This window comes from Pyrus communis, chromosome 13 (genome assembly GCF_963583255.1).
Source record: "Pyrus communis chromosome 13, drPyrComm1.1, whole genome shotgun sequence".
Lineage (NCBI taxonomy): Eukaryota > Viridiplantae > Streptophyta > Magnoliopsida > Rosales > Rosaceae > Pyrus > Pyrus communis.
In genome coordinates this window covers 696,942-721,734 of record NC_084815.1, presented here as the reverse complement: position 1 = coordinate 721,734, position 24,793 = coordinate 696,942, and the positions used below count along the sequence as shown (strand labels likewise).

Genomic DNA, 24,793 nt, shown 5'->3' with positions numbered 1-24,793 from the left:
TTATTAATTTATTAAATAATGAACTAAATTTAAAAATTTGATTAATTCAAATGATGTAGCTGTCCACATCAAATGACACTTAAGATGGTATGAAGTGTGGTATAAAACCATGATATGAATAACATTACTCTTGAAATATATACTAGTTTACTTCCTGGAAAGTACCACGTGCCTAGGCTACCTTGCATGCATGCATGGAGAAATTTTTTATTATGACGGAAATACTGATGGTACACCATGTGTTTTTATGTAAGTGGTGAAAAATTTTATTTTTAAGTTACTAACTTTTTAACACACATATCCCACTATTTATATAATAACACGTAGTATACCATTTCGTGTGCCAGTCACAATTAAATACCTCTCGCGTGCATGAATATAAATGACGAAAAAGGTCGAAATGGTTTCAAGAAAATTAAAAAAATCATGGTTAATCAATAGCTTACCTTGGATCCAGAAAGAATCTTTCAAAAGTAGTTAATTAAGACTAGCTAGGGTTTGAGTTCATACCAAAAGAATCCTTTCTGAGTTCTGAGTTCGGCTGATTGAATCCTAGCTAGCTTCTTCTGGAATTGTGTGCATGCATGCAAGGGCAGGAGAGATTTTTCAATATATGGAGTGGTACACAACGTATTACTATACAAATGGTGTAATATGTATACTAAAAGGTTAATAATATAAAAATTAAAATTTCTCACAATTCCTATTAAAACACGTGGTGTACCACTTGTCACAACTAAAAATTTATGGTAGATGTTAGTTGGACCTCAATTAACAATAGGGTTTGAAGGAAAATAAAAAAAATAAAGAAAGCTGGTAATTTTTGTACCTTTCTTAAGGAGAGGTGCACTATTCCTTGAACTTTTGCGCACAATTCTATTATCAGCATGCGGTTTTGAAACGGTTGGTTGTCATTTACTTCGATTCATATTCCAATTCCACAAATTAAATGTTGCAGCATTCCATAGGTTTGCTGAATTATATATACTACTAGGAGCCCTTCTGCGTAAGGCACTTACTAAAACCAGCTTTCTTACATCTTCCTGACAAATATCTTCTCTATCTAGTAGTCATCTTGCCACAATTCAGAAATGAGAGGAGCAAGGCACAAGAAATTGAGTTCTAAAATTCAAACTGGGGAAGGCTCCCTTGCAACGGTTCAGGCAGAGCTAGACGTAATACCTCTCAACACCGCACCTATTATGTCGTCCTACGATGACAAGATCAGTCCTCTTCTGGATACGGTAGACAAGTTACGCAGCTTGATGGTGATGGATGAAGGCATTCAGCTGCCAACGATTGTGGTGGTCGGAGACCAGTCTGTTGGGGTTTAAAAATGCTTCACTATTCTAGAGATGTTTATCTCACAAAGAAAAATGTAACGCAGCGGAATTGATAGGCAAGAGAAAGAAAGAATTCTCAAAGTATTACACAAGGTTTTTATTCACTCACAAACTTAGTACAAAAGGAAACACTCAAACACTCTTAGAAGCTTTGTTGCTTCTTCTTACTTCTTACTTGACACTCTCACTTCTTGCTACTTGCTCTCTTGGTTGTTCCAAATGGTGTGGATGCCTTCTCCTTTTATAGGCATGGATGGAACCTTGGAGAAGCATGAAAACATCATGCTAGAGATATCTAGATAATTCCACTACCTTCCTAAGCTAGAATTATCTACACTAATCTTGTATGTTGGTGGAATCCTCACCATTCTTCTAGACTCTTCCACCAACTTGAACTTTGCTAGAATTCTCTAGCATGTGCATGGATCTTTCTTTGTGTATGGGCTGGATCAATTATCTTTGGGCCAAGACAAGATTACAATTCAACATCCCCCCTTAATCTTGTCTTGTGACGCCAATTGAGTTTCTTAGTCTGACAAAGTCTTCTTGTTTGAGTGGCTTGGTGAATATGTCGGCAACTTGGTCTTGAGACTTCACGTATTCCACTTGCACATCCTTTCTTGCAATGCACTCTCTTAAGAAATGATAACGGGTATCTATGTGTTTGCTCCTGTCATGGAATACTGGATTCTTTGCTAGAGCTATTGCAGACTTGTTGTCGACATAGATCTTTGTTGGCTCTTCTTGTCGCATTCTTAATTCTTTCAGCAAGTTTCTCAGCCAGATTGCATGGCAGACACATGAAGTAGCAGCTACATATTCAGCTTCACAGGTAGATAGAGTGACAATCGGTTGCTTCTTCGACATCCATGTGAATGCAGTGTCTCCCATGAAGAACACAAATCCAGTAGTGCTTTTTCTATCGTCGGAATCTCCTGCCCAATCACTGTCGCTATATCCAACAAGTTTGTAGTTATCAGAACTTGAATAAAACAAGCCAAAGTTAACAGTACCTTTGAGGTATCGAAGAATTCTTTTGGCCGTTTTCAAATGTGTAGTTGTGGGATTCTCCATGTGGCGACTGATTAATCCGACAGCATAGAGAATATCTGGTCTTGTGCAAGTCAAGTAGCGCAAGCTTCCAACTAGGCTTTTGAAAAATGTTGGATCTACGCTTTCTCCTTTGTCATACTTGGTTAGTTTGACTCCGCACTCCATTGGCGTGCTCACGGGCTTGCAGTCGTCCATTTTGAACTTTTTCAGTATCTCCTTTGTGTAGCTTTCTTGGGAGATGAAAATTCCTTCTTCGTTCTGCTTGACTTCAATGCCTAGGTAATATGCCATCAACCCGATGTCGGTCATTCAAATTCTTTGGTCATCACTCTCTTGAACTCTTCAAACATGCTTGGATTACTCCCGGTGAAGATTAGATCATCCACATATAAGCACACAATCAAAATATCTCCATCTTTGACTTTGACGTAGAGAGCATGTTCATGAGGGCACTTGATGAAGTTGTTTTCTTGAAAGTACTTGTCGATGCGACTATTCCATGCTCGTGGCCCTTGTTTTAACCCATAGAGGGCTTTCTTCAGCTTCAGAACTTTGTCTTCATGCCTTTTGATCTCATAGCCTGGCGGTTGCTGAATGTAGACTTCTTCTTCAAGGACTCCATTTAGGAAGGCGGACTTCACATCCATTTGTTGAATCTTCCAACTGTTTTGAGCTGCCAAAGAAATTAGTAATCGTATAGTTTCCAACCGAGCAACGGGTGCGAATACCTCATCATAGTCGATTCCGGCTCTTTGACTATAGCCTTTCGCCACTAGTCTTGCCTTGTATCTTTCGACCTCTCCATTGGCATTTTTCTTTGTCTTGTACACCCACTTGACTCCGATGGCTTTGTGTCCTTTCGGAAGAACAGTGAGTTCCCATGTATCATTCTTCTGGATTGCTTCAATTTCTTCATCCATTGCTTTCCTCCACTTAGTATCTTGCACTGCTTCTTGGAAGTCGACTGGTTCACAATCAGCAAAGAGACAGAAAAGTGTAGGATTATCAAGTCTTTCAGCTACCTCATAAAGATCTCGTGTACTTCTTGTGCGTGGTACTTCTCTTTCATTTAGACTCCCACTTGACAATGCTGATGCTGATGAATTACCATGATTGGTTGATGTTGGTGAAGCAGGTGGAGTAGTGGATTCTTGTTGAACCTCTCTTGCTTGCTCCATCATCCCTTGTTCATTCTCTTCTTCAAATTGAGGAAAGAAGTGAAGATCACCTGCATGCGGACCAAAATCCCATTCTCCTTCTTCATTGAACATCACGTCTCGACTGATCACAGTCTTCCCATTGTTTGGATTATACAGCTTATAGCCTTTTGAATTGGTGTCATAGCCAATGAAGATGAACTTCTCACTTTTGTCGTCGAGTTTGGTTTTCCTCTCGTCTGGTACGTGTACATGGGCTATGCTTCCAAAAACTCTTAGATGAGAAATACCTGGTTTTCTTCCACTCCATGCTTCTTGCGGAGTTTTTCCCCACACACTCCTTGTTGGAGACCGATTGGATAGGTAGACAGCACATGCTACAGCTTCTGCCCACAATTCCTTAGGCAATTTCTTGCTTTTGAGCATGCTTCGAGCCATGTCGAGGATGGTTCGATTTTTCCTTTCCGCCACTCCATTTTGTTGAGGGGATCTTGGAACTGTCAAAGGTCGACGAATTCCATTTGCTTCACAAAACTCTTGAAATTCCTTCGAAGTGAATTCTCCTCCTCGATCAGATCTCATGGCTTTGATCTTGCAACCACTCTCCTTTTCTACAGCGGCTTTGAACTTCTTGAATGCTCCAAAGACTTCTGATTTCTGCTTCAAGAAATACACCCAGGTTTTTCTTGAAAAATCATCAATGAAGAGAAGGAAATAATTATTTTTACCCAAAGAGCTTGGTTTTATTGGACCGCACACATCGGTGTGAATGAGCTCGAGTGGCTTCTGGGCTCTTGTGGTCGACTCCTTTGGAAAGCTTTTCCTGAACTGTTTCCCAAGTAAACATCCTTCACAAACTTGATCAGGGTGGCTGATGCACGGTAAGCCTCTCACCATCTCCTTCTTGGATAATAACTCCAATCCCCCAAAGTTAAGATGCCCAAAACGAAGATGCCAAAGCCAAGATATGTCTTTGTAACATATCTTGAGACACTTTGCAACATCGTTTTGAATGTTCATGGGAAACATCCTATTCTTTGACATTTTCGCCTTGGCAATTAATCTTCCTTTGTCATCTCTAAGAAAAAGGATATAATTTTTCGTATGAAAATCATAACCTTTTTCTAAGAGTTGACCCAAACTCAAAATGTTGCTTTTCATATTGGGCACGTAGTAGACATTCGAAATTAATTGGTGACCCCCATTTTCCAGGGGAATAAGGATGTTACCTTTTCCTTTTACGGGTATTTTGGATTCATCTCCAAAAGAAACGTTACCACTCACTGATTCATTGAGCTCTACGAAGATGCTTCTTCTTCCGCACATGTGGTTGCTGGCACCGGTGTCAAGGTACCATGTATAGTCTTGGTCTCCATCATTGTTCTTGCATGCTAGTAGCACAACGCCATTCTCTTCTTGCTCTTCTTTCACATAATTGACCTTCTCATCAAGTCTGCTGTTTGGAGATCTACATTCCCAAGCATAATGCCCAAACTTTTGACAATTATAGCATTGAACTTGAGATTTTTCATACCTTGAGTTTGAGCGTCCTCTTCCGCGACCTTTTGTTGAGCTTTCTCCTCTTTCGTAGTTGCTATGGTTGTTTAAGTTCCAACCACATCCACGCCCATGTCCACGTCCGCGACCTCGACCACGACTTCTTCCGTATCGGCTTCTCTCATTGTCGAAGCTTTCTTCTTTCTTCTTTGGCTGAATATGCGTCTTAAGGAGCTGCTCATCATTCCCTTGCCTCTTCTTATGTTTCTCTTCATATGCTTGTAGTGAACCCATTAATTGCTCTATACTAATTTCTTCCAAGTTTTTAGTTTCTTCAATCGTCACGACAATGTGCTCGAACTTGGGGTCCAACGAGCGTAGTATCTTCTCCATAATTCTAACATCTTCTAACTTTTCTCCGTTTCTTTTTAATTGATTGGAAACGGCTAAGACTCTTGAGAAATAATCAGAGATTGATTCAGACCCTTTCATTTGTAGAGATTCGAACTCACCTCTTAATACTTGAAGACGAACCTTTTTCACTTGTTCGGCTCCTTTGTAAGAGGTTTGAAGCTTCTCCCATGCTTGCTTGGCAGAGGTTGCACTCGAGACCTTCTCAAAGCCATTGTCATCTAATGCTTGGTAGATGAGGTAGAGAGCCTTCTTGTCTCTCTTTCTTGAATCTTTCAAACTTTCCTTCTGGGGTTGAGACAGAGTAGCTTCATCTTCTGGCTCAGTGTAGCCTTTCTCCACGACTTCCCAAACATCGTGTGCACCCAAAAGGGCCTTCATTTTGATACTCCAATTATCGAAGTTGTTGTTGTCGAGCACTGGAACTTGGAAGGCTGCCATAGTGTTGCTAGCCATAGCTCTGGTACCACTTTGTTGGGGTTTAAAAATGCTTCACTATTCTAGAGATGTTTATCTCACAAAGAAAAATGTAACGCAGCGGAATTGATAGGCAAGAGAAAGAAAGAATTCTCAAAGTATTACACAAGGTTTTTATTCACTCACAAACTTAGTACAAAAGGAAACACTCAAACACTCTTAGAAGCTTTGTTGCTTCTTCTTACTTCTTACTTGACACTCTCACTTCTTGCTACTTGCTCTCTTGGTTGTTCCAAATGGTGTGGATGCCTTCTCCTTTTATAGGCATGGATGGAACCTTGGAGAAGCATGAAAACATCATGCTAGAGATATCTAGATAATTCCACTACCTTCCTAAGCTAGAATTATCTACACTAATCTTGTATGTTGGTGGAATCCTCACCATTCTTCTAGACTCTTCCACCAACTTGAACTTTGCTAGAATTCTCTAGCATGTGCATGGATCTTTCTTTGTGTATGGGCCGGATCAATTATCTTTGGGCCAAGACAAGATTACAATTCAACACAGTCATCCGGGAAGTCTAGCGTGCTAGAATCCTTGGCCAGCATCAGCCTGCCTCGGGGCCAAGGCATCTGCACGAGAGTGCCTCTTATAATGAGGCTGCAACACCACTCAAGTCCTCAACCTGAATTTTCCTTGGAGTACAATGGCAGAGTTGATCGTACTGATGAAGAAAATATTGCCGAAGATATTGTGAAAGCTACAAGTTCTATTGCAGGGGGAGGTAAGGGAATTTTTAACACCCCACTGACTTTGTTGGTGAAGAAGAATGGGTTTCCGGATTATGGTTGATCTTCCGGGTATCACTAGAGTTCCGGTCCATGGTTAACCTGAAAATATTTATGATCAGATCAAAGATATGATCATGGAGTATATTAAGCCGGAAGAATGTGTTATTCTGAATGTATTGTCTGCTACGGTGGATTTTACTACGTGCGAGTCAATCCGGATGTCACAAAGTGTAGATAAAACTGGTGAGAGGACGCTCGCTGTGGTTACGAAAGTGGACAAGGCACCGGAAGGACTACTTGAGAAGGTCACTGGAGATGATGTAAACATTGGTCTTGTTTATGTCTGTGTAAAGAACAGGATTGGTGACGAAACTTATGAGGAGGCAGCAGCGATGGCTCATGAACTATTTCAAACCCATCCCCTGCTTTCGAAGATTGACAAGTCCATTGTCGGTATTCCAGTTTTAGCACAGAAGTTGGTCCAAATTCAAGCAAACAGCATAGCAAGAAATATACCCGATATAGTGAAGAAGATCAATGACAGGCTGAACTTCTGCATTATGGAACTGAATAAAATGCCGAAGAGTCTTTCATCTGTTGCCGAGGCCATGACGGCCTTTATGCAAATCATTGGCTTGGCTAAGGAATCGCTTAGGAAGATTCTTTTGAGAGGAGAATTTGAGGAGTGCGCGGAAGACAGTCACATGCACTGCACTGCTAGATTGGCTGAGATGCTCAACCTGTACTCTGGTGAACTTCACAGATGTGCTGAGACTGATGCAAAGAGCAACTTCTTGATGGAGGAGATCAAGATCTTGGAGGAGGCCAAAGGTATTTCACTTCCGAACTTTCTTCCGCGCAATGCTTTCCACATTATCTTGCAGGGAAAAGTGAATGGAATTTCAAGTATTCCGATTGCATTTGTGGAACAAGTGTGGAGCTACATTGAAGAGGCGGTTATTTCTGTCGTGATGCGTAATTCGGAGAACTATTATCAGCTGCAGCTGTCAGCAGGGCGTACTGGCCATAATGTAATGGCCAAGATGAAGGAAAGGTCAATCAAGTGGATGCTGGAGCTTGTAGAGATGGAAAAGCTGACAGATTATACATGCGATGCTGATTATGTTTCCGAATGGAACAAGTTGATGGCTAGTCAAAATGCATTCGTTCATGGAGTCTTAACTGACGAGAATAAACCTTCTATCATAGCTATAGAAGGCATCGGGGAAGTTGAAGTCGGTGTTCTGAGGAAGTATCCGCATGTTTTAGCTCAAGCTTATGACCTTAAAATGAGAATGACTGCCTGTTGGAAGGTTGTTTTGAGGAGGTTTGTGGACTTCATGGCATTGCACTTGCAGCTGTCCGTTTTTAACCTTGTGAACAAAGAGATGGAAGCTGAGATTGTGAATGAGTTGATGGGACCTTACGGCGGGGGAATCGAGAGGATGTTGGAGGAGCTGCCGGCAGTGGCAGTAAAGCGTGAGAAGCTTAACAAAAGCATAAAAAAGCTGAGGGATTTCTTACACGATCCGTTAATACGACACGTAAACGATACAAAAATAACGGGTTTCGGGTTAAAACAATAACTAATCGGATCATTATAGGGTCACATGATAATAACCCATTAATAAGGGGTTCTTGACAGGTTTACACGAGAATAACACGTGCATAAGCTGTTTCGACACGATAAGAAAAAAGTTATTTTGATAATTTTAATTTTTTAAACTACTAAAAAAAACTTTGTATAAAATACATTAGTTATAATGAATATGTATATATTGTTTATTAATTATTATTCTATATAAATTTTAAAATTTAAGTTTTATTTACTTATTTATTTTTATAGTATATTATAGGCAAAGATTGAGATTAAAAATCATAAAACACATTAAAAATAAAAATATCAAGTAATTTAAAAATACTAAACACATTAAAAAAATATAATAATTAATTTACATGTGCGAAAAATATGAAAAAAAATATGCAAACGCTCGTAGTCGCATCCTCTACACTTTGAGGATGGGTATATAATCATTTGAGTTTTTAAAACCATACAAACTCTCATGAATAGTATTTTTAAAGGAGTTCAAAATAAACAAAATTCATAATCATTAATGTATAAATCTGAAAATGTGAAAGCATAATAAACGTTCATAATTGCATCATCAACGCTTAGACGATGGTTACATGGTCATTTAGATTTTTAAAACCCTCCAAATTTCATGAACAGTGTCTTTTATTTGAGTGCAAAATTAATAAAATTAATAATAATTATTGTGTGTGAAAAATGTAATCACTCGTAATGAAAAGCTTTACAACTTTCATAAAGAGATCAACTCCGAAATTTAGTATGTATATATTAATAGGGAAACTTGAAATAGGTCCAATTTTATAGCCCAATATTAGGATTAGTCCAATTTTTAGTTATTTTTGACTTAGCTCCAATGATTAGGATTCCATGTCAACAATTTTTCTGATTAGGTTGATTTTTTTGCATTGTTATTACTATTTTACCCTCTTATAGATTTGGCACGTTCTCCAGATATTACCCACGTTTTAAATTTTTATCAGAATTCAAATTCATTGTTTAGTGGTCTTTCATCTTTCTCCCAGATTTCTTGATAACAATTTTTGAATTTGAATTTCTTATCAATCTATTTTTAAGGAAGGCTTAAACTTATCTAGTAGACAATGAATTCGGATGGATTGGAGTCCCATCATTTCATCGCCTCTGCCGAAAAGACACCTTCGACTAATTCTCCATCAGCTTTTTGTTGTGCAATATACATCACAGCAACTCCACAGTCAGAATCCCCCTAATCCCTTTCTATCATCTCTCATTGATATGCTTCTCATTTATTTAAAAAAAAAAAAAAAAAAAAAACCAATGCACAGAAGGTGTTTGATGTTATGCCTCTTTGAATAGTGTACTCTTTAATTTCCCGTAGAAATTTATTGTTCTCTTATTGTCACTATCCTTGTCACTTATTCTAGATTTCGAGCCGCCTGATGATAGCAAAAGGAAGAAATTCATTGTGATTGGAGGTGTTTCAGCATTATTCCTCATTTTCTTGATTTTGGGCATTCCTTGGTGGAAAGGCTGTTTCAGAAGTAGGACAACCAGGGAACAAGGTACGGACAATACCGTATCAGTCATTTTTTATTTAGAAAAGTCGCAATTGATTCATATTTCTACTTGCTACAATAAGAATTTTCAAAAGGGATTGTACACTGGCCGCACCTATAAGTATGCTGAATCATTAAAGATTTAACTTATCTATGAAAATCAGCTGCATGGTTGAACATTGCAGAGGATCGGAAATCTTATTCTTAGAATTACTAAATTCACGTAGTTACATCTTTTTCAGCCTATTACATTTATGTTTTTTTCCTGTGTTTTATAATTGTTTAGTTATGGAAGGAGCTTTCATTGCGAAGTGCACTTTTGAGAGCAAGACCCTTTTAATTCCAGTATTTAATCATACTAAGTTCAAGGATATTGCTGAACAAATTTGTTCCCGATTTGTGGGATTAAGTCTTGAAGTCATGCAGTTGACGTACTCTCTAGGAGAACACCAATCTTGTTTGCTGCAATCTGACATGGACGTGAGTGTAATGAAATTTTCATGTTGTGCTGAAAACATAGCATCTATTCCTGTCTGTGTTTCCATGGTACAACCAGTTGAGCAACTTGATCCCATTTCTTCCCCACATGATAAACAGATTTTTAATTATGAAGGCTTAAACCCCTCAGATGATCATGCAGATTGAGGGAAGTTTGCCACTCCTCATGGGAAGACATATTTGTCCCATGCTTGGAGAAACTACATTAGCCATGTTGGTCAAGAATTTCCACGTGGTGTCAAGGAGTTCAGACAAAAATTGATGAAGTATGCAGTTGAAATGGGTTTCAGGTATGTCTATATAAGGAATGATAGTGAACGTGTTACTGCTGAATGCTTCAATAAAGATGATGAGGGTTGTGTTTGGCGTGTGCATGCCATTTTGAATCGTCCTAGCAGGTTATTCTACATTAAAAGTCTGAATAATGTACATACATGTAAAGCTAGGTTTCGTGATCAAAAAAGCATCAAGATGGGTTCCAAAATTGTGGCATCGATCCTTGTTGACGAGATTCGAACCAATCCAATTGTAAGACCAATCGATGTTGTTAGAGATTTCAAGAAAAACTATGGTATAGGTATTTCTTACTATAATGCTTGGTATGGTAAAGAGTTAGCAAAGATGAAGGTCCATGGTGATGATACACAGTCATATAGACAACTATTATGGTATGCAGAAGCAGTGCTAGCAACCAACCCAGGCTCCCATGTCCAGCTTGAATATAATGGTAGTTCATGTCGGTTCGAGCGTTTATTCATTTCATATAATGCTAGTATTGAAGGGTTCAAATTCTGCAGACCTTTCTTGTGCCTTGATGGAACTTTTATAAAAAAACAAGTACAAAGGTCATTTGTTGGTAGCCATTGGGAAAAATGGTAATCAAGGTATGATTTAGACATCTACTTATATTATAGGCTGCGTGAAAGCTAATAATTTTTTTTCCACATGATAGGTAGTTTAAAAGTTTATCCATACATGTCGACGAAATTTATCATTTTGTTAATTTTGCTCCATGTTAGGTAGTTTAATAGGGTCTCAAACAGTAATATATGAGAAAGTATCGTTTTATAACTTTATACATGTTGTGTCTATCCCTTAATTGTTCTAGCATGATCTCGTTTGATAAGGGGTATCAAATACTATATGCTTTGCTATGTCCCAAATAGTATTATATGTTTAGTATGTATGTGGAAATAGTGCTTACAAACCTGACCCTTTATTATAACCTGTTCTTATGTATTCATCCTTAACAGATTTTTCTTTAACATGTTCTTTTTCTTCAACACATGGCTCAGGGTTTTTCCCGCTAGCTTTTGGCATTGTGGACTCTGAAAATGAAAACAATTGGACATGGTTTCTGGAAAATTTAGCAGAGATATTGCTTCCCCAAGGTCGTACGGTTACGTTCATATCAGACCGCAACAGAGGTCTACTTGAAGCTGTTTCCACCGTTTTTCCAGAAGCACCACATGCATTTTGCATGTTTCATTTGAAATTGAATATACAAAGTAAATATCCAAAGAAGATGGGTTCTGGTTATGGTGAAGTCGTTGCTAACCTGTTCCAAAAATGTTGTTACGCTCCATCCCAACTTGTGTTCGATCAGGAAATGAAAACTCTCATCAAGGATGGTGGTACAATAATTCAGAAATTTTTGCAAAACACACCCAAAGAAAACTGGTCCAATGCATACTTCAGGGGGAAAAAATATGGTGAGATGTGCTCTAATATTGCAGAATCCTTCAATTCTTGGATTTTGGATGAACGCAAGATGCCAACTTACCAAATGATTGATAACATACGTGTGAAGTTGATGGAGATGAGTTCTGATAGGCAACGTGAAGCCGAAAGATGGACCTCACCAATATGCCCAACAATGGATGACGAAATGATGAAAATGGTTGAAGTTGGAAGACACTGGAATGTGTGTCGTTCAAGTGACCATATTTTTGAAGTCAGAGATGAGTATTCTGTCATGGTGGACTTACAAAGTCATACTTGTTCTTGTTATCAATGGCAAATTAAGGGGTTCCCTTGTGCACATGCTTTGGCAGCTATTTTGAAAGATGGAGGTAACCCATATGATTATGTCGAAGATTATTTCACAACAGATTTCTATAAGTCTTCTTATTCATATCCCATCATTCCTGTACCTGATATTGAAAAGGATGAACAATCTATGAGTCAGGAGTTTGTGATAGAACCCCCATTGACAAAGCGGCCCCCAGGTAGACCAAAAGTTAAAAGACTAAAATCTATTGGGGAAGAAACACGCCCCAACAAGTGCAGTAGGTGTGGTGATGCTACACGCCACAACCGGAAAACTTGCAACGCCCCTATTTGACATACATCTCCATTGCCATTTGGATTTTTTTTTTCAAATATTTGAACACATGTTTTTTTTTATCAATGTAATAAAATGATGCCTTCGACTTTTTAGTTTACTCATATTCTTCTTTTTTCCATTTTCTACTTACATGTCATATAACTTATGCAATCTGTGAAGACTATATTTATTATGCTATCATTACTAAACCTTCCAAATCAAACCTATATATAACAAGCAGCCATAAGATGTTAAATTTTATCCTACCTATCAATTTGGCTTACAATATAAACTACCTATACTTGTAGAATATGATTTTTACATTCACCATTAGTTGTACAGGTATATAGGTTTTTGGGACGGTTTTAACCTACCTAACATGTAGGAACATTACCGACAAACATTTTTTATCAACAATTTGAAAGTACCTATCCTTATACAATTAGAAAGTACATTTACGAACTATGTCCAGATAATGACAAAATAACATTATATGTGATTACAAACAAATCTTATTGTGCAATCAATAAAGGGAAACATGAAGAATATCCCCTTTCAATTGAAATTGAAATTAAAAAACAGATACGACAAAGCATATCTCAGTTCACATAACACCCAAACTTATCTAGTAGACAATGAATTCGGATGGATTGGAGTCCCATCATTTTATTGAATTGAAACACTTAAATGAAACAAAAACTCAAATTTCGCATAACTTCTTTATCCTAGTCTTCCTTTTCCCAGCTACCATCTCCCTCATTTATGAATCTACAAAGGACATGTGCTCTCATATTCTTCATCGCCTCTGCCGAAAAGACACCTTCGACTAATTCTCCATCAGCTTTTTGTTGTGCAATATACATCACAGCAACTCCACAGTCATAACTGTTTAACAAAAAAAAAAGGGTATGAACTTAAATATTACATTCTATCACCATGAAACCAACAAATAGGCATAATACAGATGAAATTAACACTTACATGTTAGGAAATTGTTGTGAGCATGATATGTTTGCTTTCAGTGGATACTCAACATTAGTTTGCCTCAACCACATGACAATTCTCTGTCATCATGGCTAAGCGTGTACAACAACGTCTGTACCTTATCACCTTTCATGATATGTTTGCAAATAGAGTTCTCATTGAGCTTTCTTGAAATACTATCTTTCATATGCTTAAAGTAGTCAGAAATTTTCACATGCTACAAAAAAATTAATAAAATAAAAAAAGAACACATTACAAAGTTAGTGTGTGAAATAAAATCCGAAAAATAAGAGGTATACTACATAGTTATCAACTTACCAATTTTTTAGCCTCTTCGAAATAAGGATCCACATACATATTCAACTTGGTTTGTAATGTGTTGTAATGTTCCCACCATCCACTTTGTTTGTTGAACACAAGCAAAGTATAATGCATTCCTTTGAAATGGTTAATCGGAAAGAAAACATAGTCGTTCTCCCGCACCTTTTTCAATAGAAGTTCAAGATAAATATATATTCTCACTGCAGAATTCGATTCATCCACAATATCCTACAAACCAACACGGATTAGAAGCACACTAGCCAAAAAGTAATATACCTGTACAACTAATTATGATGTAAAATTCATATTCTACAAGGGCAGGTAGAAGATTCTCTAGATTAATGCTAGAAGATCAGAATAAAAATGGATTACTGTGTTACAAGGGCAGGTAGTTTATATTTACCACAGATACTAATAAAAATGGATTAGAAAAAAATAATAAAAATCAACATTTTACAATTACACTACTCATCACTAAATAGCATTGGTTTTTCTAATTCCTTAGTTATGGACGGTATTAAACTAGCTAGAATGAAGGAAAATTAACTGCAATGTTTGAAGAACTAAAATTTACGCACCCTCGCAAATGTCGGCATAAACCCATATTTCAGCTGATCTTTTGGAATCCCAATTTGGTCGTCATTCAAAATTTCGAAAAAAGAATCAACTACCTACAGCAAGAACCAAAACATCTTATGAATCATTTGTAAACCTTTCATTCAAATATAATTGTATTCATTGCTATCTAAGTCAAATAATTATAAAAATTACAAATACCTGTCGACTAACACCTCCCTCATTCAAGAGTGCGAGGATATCATCACGGATCACTGCACAATGCTCTCCTTTCCACATTGAAACCCTTATATATAGAGAGAGAGAGAGAGAGAGAGAGAGAGAGTTCAAACAGCATAATCAACAGCTTGATAACTAATAGGTAGAAAAATGTAAATTAGAATAAGGATGAAAAATTATACACTACCTATCATCATTCAAATCCAGAAATTGTTTCAACTTCTCTGCATACGGTATTGGAAGACACTTGCCCACTCGTAGCCTACGCACAGCTATTGTCTTCACCGGTGCCCTTATTTTTGTGTTCCCATTTTCATGCATTTGAATTGCTCGTGAACCAACACAATTTTTATCCATATGAACTACCATTTTTTTATTAACACAAGCATCATACTTGTAATCTGGCATCAACAAGGGCTTCCTTGGTTTTGATTTCACCCGCAAAATCATTGAGTTTTGTTTTGGAGATTTGTCTTTCACTATGTAATTTTCCTTACATTTTAGCTCCTCCTCCAGATTCTCGTTTTCAATAGTAAGTTTCATAATTTCTGAACGGTAGTCCTCCACCAAAAGACTCATCTCTTGTAATTTTCTCTCCAAGTCATTAAGGTTTGCCTTAATATTTGAAGGCTCTCCCAAGTTGTTTTCCATAAATTCTGATGGCAGTATATCAAATGTTGGGAGAAATTCTTCATCTGACACTTTCTGAGGCTCCACATTTATCCCCCCACCATGTGAACGCAGTTGTATGATTTTCTTCTCTTTTTCAGGTGTTTTTGGACTGCCCCCACCTACCTGTACAACTTCCTGTAACATAAACACACCATGTTTAATTTTATTAAAGTACATAAGACTTTATTTACATAATCTGTTCAAAAAATAACATACCTACTCCAACATGGATTACAAGCACAATACCTGTTTCACAGGTATACCTATGATTTGATTGTTCTACAATACCTGTTCTACATGTTGAATAAGTGGCCAAGTGGCCATACTTTAGAATTAACAAATAAAAAGGGGAAACATCTTTCCTTGTTTTGGGGAGGAAAAGAGGGAAAAGAAAATGTTTTGGTTCCCTTCACCACCCGTGAGCTTTGGTTTTGGCATAAAAACTAGAGAAAAGAAAGAGTTCTTTTCTTTGTAGAGAAAAAAGGGAGTGAGAGCTCATTGTTCGGCTGAGAAGAAAATAGCTCCTTTTGCAGAGAGCTAAGGAGAGTTGCAGAGAGCTAAAGGAGTTGCAAAGAGAGAAGAGAAGCTGCTGCTTCAATTGGTTAGTAATCATCCACCAAAGTAGTTGTTGTTGTAATAGCTTTGAGCTATATGTATAGAGAAGAAATTATTCATTATATTTCTTCCTCTATTTGTTTCTTTGGTGTGTGAGAGCTATTGGGTGTATTGGGCTTTTGGGTTGTGAGATTGCCAACACTTTGTAAACTCTCATTTGGTTGATAGTGGATTATTGGGTGAGCTCCTACTGCTCCGAGGACGTACTCCAGTTACACTGACTGTGGAGGAACCTCGTTAAAATCTTTGTGTCTTTTATATTTTGTTCTTGCATTTTCATTTGATAAATTTCCTGTGGGTTAGCTTGAGTTGGTTCCAAAAATTGATTTGGTGCTATCCTAGCACAACACTACAGGTATACCTATAGAACACAATACCTGTTTAAAAGGTAAACCAAATCGATGGGTAGGATAAACATACCTCCAACTCATGGATCTTCATAATTTCCATCTTTGCATACAATTCCGACAAATTCCACTTAACAACCTTAAGTGGCATATTTTCCCTTCCTCTGATTGGATTGATCAAATGAGTACGCTCACAAAACCATAACTGCATCAGTAAGATATTAATATGTTAGTTCATTTGAACACAGATAGAATAAAATGAAATAAAATGTAGATTAACATACCAATAATCCAATTACACAACCAGTTACACTTTCGTAACGTTCTCCCATATTATCAATTGTGCCCAACAACCAATTCTTTACTGCTACAGCCCACGCATAATCCTTCATCTTGGTAATATCCTCAACGTACCCAACCATGTACAAAGTAGTATTATTTCCACTCGTACTGAAAAACAGTGTCAAGCACAAATATAAACAAACCAGTCGCACAAAATCACCCTCATGCACACTACCATGCAACTTAACCACTCTCAAAATCCTTTCTTCCAATATCTTCTTACTTATATCTTTCACGTCTGCAAGACATCTCTCATAAAAACCTGTAAACGCACCTTTTCTTTTCCTACTATTCAGGTTAATCTCTTCCCCTTCATCAGGCAACCCAAAAATCTCAGATATATCTTTGGCAGTTATTGTTGCAGTTATTCCACCAAAAACAAATGCTTTTTGTACTGGGTCGTAGCACTTCAATATGGACACAATATTCGCATCACATTTCTTGCAAACACCATCAATGATCAAATTCTCATGGTACGCTTGGAACAACCTCCCGAACGGTGTACGATTCATTAACTCAAGATGCGCATTTGTCACACTAGGTCTCATTTCTTCCATAACGCGACGAAACTTCAAAAGGTCAGACCTGTACTCCAGGCTTATCTTTTTTTTTCTCTCCATGCAAAACATCTTCGGCTACAAGTAATACAAAGTCTACTATAACATGATTATTCCAAAACATACTAAATAACGCCCAAATGATAACATATCAAGCCAAACTACATATCATATTTATATAAGTAATGTTAAAAAGAGACTAATTTAACAATTTCAACTAATTATTCTAAAAGTAACTCCACAAAGTAAACGACGTATCAATTTAAACTACCCAGGTTAGTATTGAAGTTCCAATGACTAAAACACCAATTATTAAAGATGAACTGCAATACTTGTAATCTAGGTATCACAGGCCATTACTAATAATGTAATGGTAAACCCTCTTAACCCACCTAATTGATTTCAAACTAGTGCAAGCCTTCACTAACGCGTAAACACTGCCCACCAATTCATACCCGTCGTCAAACTCTAAATCTCGAACAATTGAAGTGAAAAAAAAAAAAAAGAAATTTAGAGCAAAGATAGGGTAGCATCTGTTATCAAATACTGGTATTGAAATCGAGGGAGTGTAATACCTGTTATCCAGATAACGAACACTGCAAAAACAAAGCCCAAATCACAAAAACCAAAATATTAGAAAAGCAAAACCATATGACCATGTATGAAACTGAAATCTTCCGAGAAGTTACAATACCTGTTCTACAGGTATACCTACAGATTTGAAAGTCTTTAAACTACCTAAATAGAAAGGAAAACTGATCCAATGCATACTTCAGGGGGAAAAAATATGGTGAGATGTGCTCTATAGGTATACTTCAGGGGGAAAACAGGTATCAAAGAAACTGATCCAATGCATACTTCGAAAAATTTTAAAGTACCTGTTCTCCAATTATACCGGGAGGCCAGAACCAGATCTTCGCCTATTCTGTTTTCATCATATACTGGGAGAAATTTTATAGCTTTCATAGCTTCATATGGATTTAGGAGATTTGTTTCAAGGTTTCCGCTGGATACGGACCCAACCAATTTGAAAGATGGGAGGATAAGGTTTTTGAATAAACAGAGAGACAACTCTGCAAGAGACCTGATAAAGGGCTCTAATGGCACTTGTTGTAATTTTGTTGGTAAATTATGTGCATTTTAATTGCTGACATGGATGATTGTTGTACTTACTAGCCCCCACTTATGCTTATGTAATATAAGTGGATTCCATTCAAAACAGGCTTATAAAATTGGACCCATATCAAAAGACCCCTATATTAATTTAGTATTATTTTTACATTTTTTTGGGTCAAATTATGTTTTTCATTTTCATTTTTATTGATTTAAAATATATTTTTCTTAACAGGTAATGGATCGAGTCATATTACCTGATAATATTAATGGGTTGATTTCGGGTCGGGTCATATTACCCGTTTACTTTAATGGGTATTACACGATACGACCCATTAAGCTATTGGGTATGACATGAAAACGACACGAACACGAGAAACATGACATGAATGCCAGGTCTAGTGGCCAAGATAATGGACAACATTATCACTTATGGGGATTAACTAACTTGCCAATTAGTTTTGAGGGTACTAAAAAATGGTCTAAATAAAAGTATGCAGTCTGTTTTCTTATGTCGTTGGTTGTTTGTTTGTCAACTTTTGTTTCAAGTTTTTTCGTTTCCTTTGTGTTCTTGCTATGTGGTAATTGTATGTTCTGGTAATCCTTGTCAAGTTTAATGTTTTCAATGAAATTTAACTGCAAATTCATCCTACCAGCAGTCAACTCCGATTTTTTGTTTTCTATTTCTTGCTTTCATTGCCTTTCATTTAATTTGATAGTGAGCCTTCTTGACTAATCTAACAGATATAAACTTACTTAGGTAAAGAATCCGACACGTATTGTAGAAAATTGATAGGAAAACCACCTTCCTTAACTTTTCTAACTTTCGATGTTAAAGTTGTAATAACCTGAAAGTGAATATGGAAATACTGTTACTCTTCTACGATAAATAAACTTGTTTGCCGGTTTATATATCTTATCAGTTCTACCCAGGAAATGTTATCATCTAAAAAAAAAAAAACATATATATGTGTGTGTGTATGTGTGTTCTCCTTTGTATCCCTTTTTTATCTTGCAATTCTGGTAGAAATTAATTTAACAACCAAAACTCAACTTTGTTACTGATAAAGAAAGCCTAGATCGTTAGAAGAAACCTTGCTAGATGATAACAATAAACTTGTATCTCAAGAAATAAAGTATCCATTTACTCATATTAAATCTCTCCTGTTTTCGCTTGTACAACAGTAAAAGAGGAAGTTAAAAGAGCACGACAAACAAATTGAAGCTTTGAGTTTCTAAAACACCCATTATACAATAGTTGTCTTTGTCTCGTGTTGCTTTGTTTCTTGTTTGGGCCTTCAAACTAAGAAGGGAAACAAAAGTAATGCATTAAATTATTTTATTGATGAGGTGGAGCTTGGTGGATTGGGCCTTCAAATTGAGAAGGGAAACAAAAGTAATGCATCAATTTATTTTATTGATGAGGTGGAGCTTGGTGAAAATGATAAACCAACAAAAAATATATGTGTGTTAAAACCCAAGAAAATAATTTGCTTTGGTTTAATATCATGTGTGACATTTATGTTCTTTTTTTCGCGTCATCTTAGTACAAATTAGTTAAAATCGTTTTGGTTAAATACATAATATATTTACCTCAATTGAAATACTCATAATCTTACGGCCATTTTGAGATTGATGTGTTTTTTTTAAAAAAACTGCTTTTGATGTGCTTTAAGAATAATCTATTACAAAATAAAGCAGTTAAGTGTTTGTTGAACTGTATTTTTAAAAGTGTTGTGAGTATGAAAAACAGTGTAAAAGCGTTTGATAATTTATAATTGTATATAATGACAAAAATAGACGTAACAATGTTGGTGGTGAAGACGACAACGGTGATAAGGGCAAGGGTTGTGATGGTGGTGGTGGTGGTACCAATAAAGGGGTGTGGTGGTTGGGCTGTAGTCTGCAGAGGCAACATCAGTGGTAGGGGTGGCGACAACAACGATGGTGGCAGTTGTGGTAGCAGTGGTGGTGGTTGTGTTTATGGTGGCGGTGGTGGTGTGGTGGTAACGATGTGGTAGTGGTGGCAACAGTGATGGTGATCATGGCAATGGTAGTGTAAGAGGTTAAGGTTTATAGTGGTGGTCACTTTGTTCTCCAATGATAAAATGTGCATACAAGAATAAATAATGTTATTTTTTAAAATTATTGAGCGTATTACAAGAATTAAAAATATTCATTAAATGCTTGACCCTGCTTTTTATTAAAACAGTTTTACCTACATGATACTTTTAAAAGTTGTTGTCTGGAGGCCATGCAGTACTTTTAATATAAGCAAAATAATTTATTTTTACCAAATACATTTTTACTGCTGAACTTTAAAGTGAATCAACTTTTGATGAAAAAAAAAAAACCAAACAGGGGCTTAATCTTGATTAGTGAGCATTTAGAAAACATTTTTGGTGAAATTATTAAGTGGGGAGAATGTGGATAAATTCTTGAAGAGAAATGCTAATGAGACTCTCTATGAACTCTCTGCCACTTCATATATTTGACACAATGCTTTATAATGCGGGTAACACTAGGGAAACTAAATTTGTAGACAAAATTTGCAAACTAAATGCATGTCACCAATAGGAAATAAGCACATTTATCAACGCTTAAATAATAATCTAATTATCAACTTCTATGTCATTTAGTTTATAAATTTTGTCTTCCTAGCATTAGTCCTATAATGCTGGCACATGAATGAATTGACGTTAGACTAGCTATGAGGTGGCAAAGTGTCATTGGAGAGTCCTACTTTTGAGAGTCACCTTGGCATTCCTCATCCTTGAATAAAGGTAGTCATGTCACTTCCTCCCACTTGTATCAGGTGTAAGGTCTTTTTTCATCAAACTAAAATTCATGCTCAGTTGTGTCATGGATTTTCACACACCATTTTTAGTTTCTCACATACCCATCTTTATTTATGGCCACCAGATTGAATAAGTCAAATATAATCAACATCCAAAATTTAACATGGATGTGTAAAAAGCTAAAAAATATGTGTTAAATCATTTCACAAAAATATTTGTAAAGTTGGTCATTTATTAAACAAATTGTATTATCCATCTAATAAATTCAAAATTGTAGCGTGGTAAACTGGTGACGTGAAAGAATCTCTTCTTGAGACGAGCGAGTGACGTGATACAGACTAGTGAACCCAAAAGTTTCTCAAAAATTTCCCTACAGCGTGCGACACACATTTGTGGTGGAGAATTTATTTGTAATCCCATTGACTTAATTAGAGATTGTTCTCTTTATAAGCCTAAGGGGTCTTTGTAACATAGTGTGAGAATTCACAAAGCGCAAATAGAAATTAGAGAGAAAAGAATTAGGTTTTCCAATTTAGAGAATAAAACACCATACGGATAAAGTTCTAGCAGATCATCGTCTTCTTGCTTCACTAGCTAGAGATTTATTCGTGTAAATAATGGTAGAGGGCTAACACTTGGGAGCCTCAACAACGTTGAATTTTTCCGCCTATGAAATCTAAAGGTTAGAATTCTAAAACTTACTCTAAGTTTATACATATGTTCTTAATTGTATTATACCTGAACATAACCAATACATAAATTAATTTAATATGATTCAACGGAACCCAACATTCCGCAAACATGCTTGTCAAAATGATTATTTATACTTACGTTACCCGCCACACTTTTGCACATATGTACTAAGGTAGTTCACAATTCAACATTCTAGTCCCTCAGTCAAACTACACCAAGACGGTGTTACATTGCTTTAATGATAATGTGTTACCTTTGAGTACTCTCATGGTCATCTGTACGCTTGATGCACAACAAGACTTATACCGTCCAAAGATAAATTATGAAGAGGTTTTAGAACCCGAGGTTCCATACTTAAGTGCAAATTGTGCCTTGTTGTACTTATCTCAGTGTACAAGACCTAACATCTCCTGCATTATGAATCTCTTAGCATGACAGAATCACGTGTCAACACGCAGACATTGAAAGGTGTTACATAAATTCTATGTTATCTTAATGGTATTGTGGACTTGGACTTGTCCTACCTTGTTAGTTATGTTGATGTTGGGCACTTATTCGATCTGCACATGGCAAGATCCCAAACGGGTAATTGTTGGTGGAACCACAATTTCTTGGAGGTCTACTAAGCAGACTTTAGTTACTACGTCTTTGAATTATGTTACCACTAGACCAATAATTGACAACATTTGGATTTAATAAATATTGATAGACTCAGGTCCTAAGTTCTTTGAGTTTTTATCATTATGTTACCAATATTTAATTTTTTTCAGTTCTACAATTGAAATTTAAATTTTGATCATTAGTAAATATGCATTGAAATATAAATTTTAAAATAGAGGTGGATAGGATGTAAGAATTTTTTTTTTCTTTTCTCATTAGCATTTGATGTCTACGAATGCTAATTACTCATAGGCTTATCATGCTAGAGAGGTTATACTTTAGTAAATATGAAAAAGGATTCTCGCCGGATCATTTTTCTGGGGATTTAGAGAATCCAACGATCGTGACCGTTTATCATAAATCGTGTGTTCAGTTTTCATTAGGTACTATTTATATTTAATTTTTAATTTTAAAATGATTTCTAACTGTACGATGAACGGTTACGATCACGAAATCTCTAGGATCCCTAAGAAAAAAATTCGGCGAGGATCCTTTTCCCACTAATATAAGTAAATTCCACCTTTTTTTTTAAAGATGTGGTACCATGTGTCCTAAATTGTAGTCTCATCATCTTTCCCACGTTCTCTTTTTTTCTTGCAAAACTATGTAACATTTAATGGTGCCATAATCTTAATCTCCAAGCAACAATGATTTATATAAAATTCGTTATTGTCGTGTGACGTCCTAGTTCAGGCATATGTGCTTATGAATGTTGAAAAAAAAAAAAGCAGCTTAAAATGTAGAGTAATTCTTGAATGGGAAGTGTTATTGGCACTTTAAAAATCTTATTCTACACTTCTCACAAATGTATTTTTTTTATAATATAAAAAATTTAGAGTGTAAAATGAGATTTTTTGGAGTATTAATAACAATTCTCTTCTTGAATTTGTATCACGTAACTCATCTGCATAAAACTTAACACATAAAATAAGAATTTCTTAATTTGAGTCCACCAAGAAATGTCGGTAGACTTTTAATTTAGGCATATTCTTACACAAACGAATGACGTAGTGCACATACAACATCCAAAAAATTCTCAGAAAATATCATCTACAGACAACTTGTCAAGAAAGAAAGTAAAATATAAAGAACATCGGCAAGTACGGAAAAGGATCGACAGCCAAGCCGAATGCTTTTTTCTTTGACGGTGGGGGCCCCAACGATACCATCATTCGACATCTGTCCAACCATGTCAGCATCCATGATCTATGGTCTTACAATGGTAAAAGTGAAACAAAATTTCCACAATTTGAAAACTCGGAGGAATCTTCAAAGGCTCTTTCTCTTCCACTTTTCTCCACAAAAAAACAGCAACCTTAATCCTTAAGCAAACCCTCCATTCTTTTCAATTTCTCTGGAGCACGATCATAAAGGTATATTCAATATGAATTAAGTTCTCTACTTTTTTTTTAACTTTAATTTTAGTTGTTAGATTGAATTTCTCATCGTTAATTTTAAGATAAAAGCTTTAAATTTCTTGTTTTTTGTTTTTTTTTTGTTTTTTATTTTTTGTTTTTGTTTTTTTTTTTTTTAATTTTTAAATTTTATTTTTTCGTGTAGAAAATGATACATGTTATTTGTTATTTGTTAAAGTGAAAATGTCTAAATGCAAATGTTAGTGCAAAGGCTGGCACTTCCCGAATTCTCTAATGGGTGCCTTGGTTTTCTGACCAAAGTACAAAAAATATATAATTTTCTTCAACATCTTGTCTCCATTAGGTTACAACTGACATTGGCTAGCTTGTCATCGATTATTTGAAAGAATAATATATAAAGGTTGATTGAAGTCCAAGAGCATCAAGCACAAAAAAATGGTTATCAGTTAACTGTCCATATTACATTTACACTGACTAGGGTTTAGAAGTTCAGAGTCTCGCATGGGGTGTGGTTTGCTGAACCTTTGGAAGTCCAAATCACAACTCTCTCAGCATGCGATTTTGAAACGGCTGGTTGTCATGTTACTTCGATAGGTTTTGCTGAACAATTATACATACTACTAGGAGCCTTTAAGCGTAAGGCACTTACTAAAACTAGATTTCTCACTTCTTCCTGACTGATATCTTCTCTGACAAGTAATCTTCTTACTTTAAATGATGTGGCTGCAATGTCAGCTTATTAGTGCTATTTATCAGTGTAAGCAAATGATGGTACAAATGTGTCGTAAAAGTAGCATTTTTTTTAGATGTGTTGTTACTGTTGATTGAGAGTCAGTTAAGTTGTTTAAAGGCCAAGAATGATGTATAGCAGTAGCTATAAATAGAACATTGTACTCCATT

The 24,793-nt window shown here is 36.2% G+C and overlaps 1 pseudogene; it reads left to right on the top strand.

Moving 5' to 3' along the window:
- Window positions 1-1,091: 1,091 nt before the first annotated feature.
- Window positions 1,092-12,638, top strand: LOC137713293 (dynamin-related protein 4C-like; annotated as a pseudogene).
- The last annotated feature ends 12,155 nt before the right edge of the window (window positions 12,639-24,793 follow it).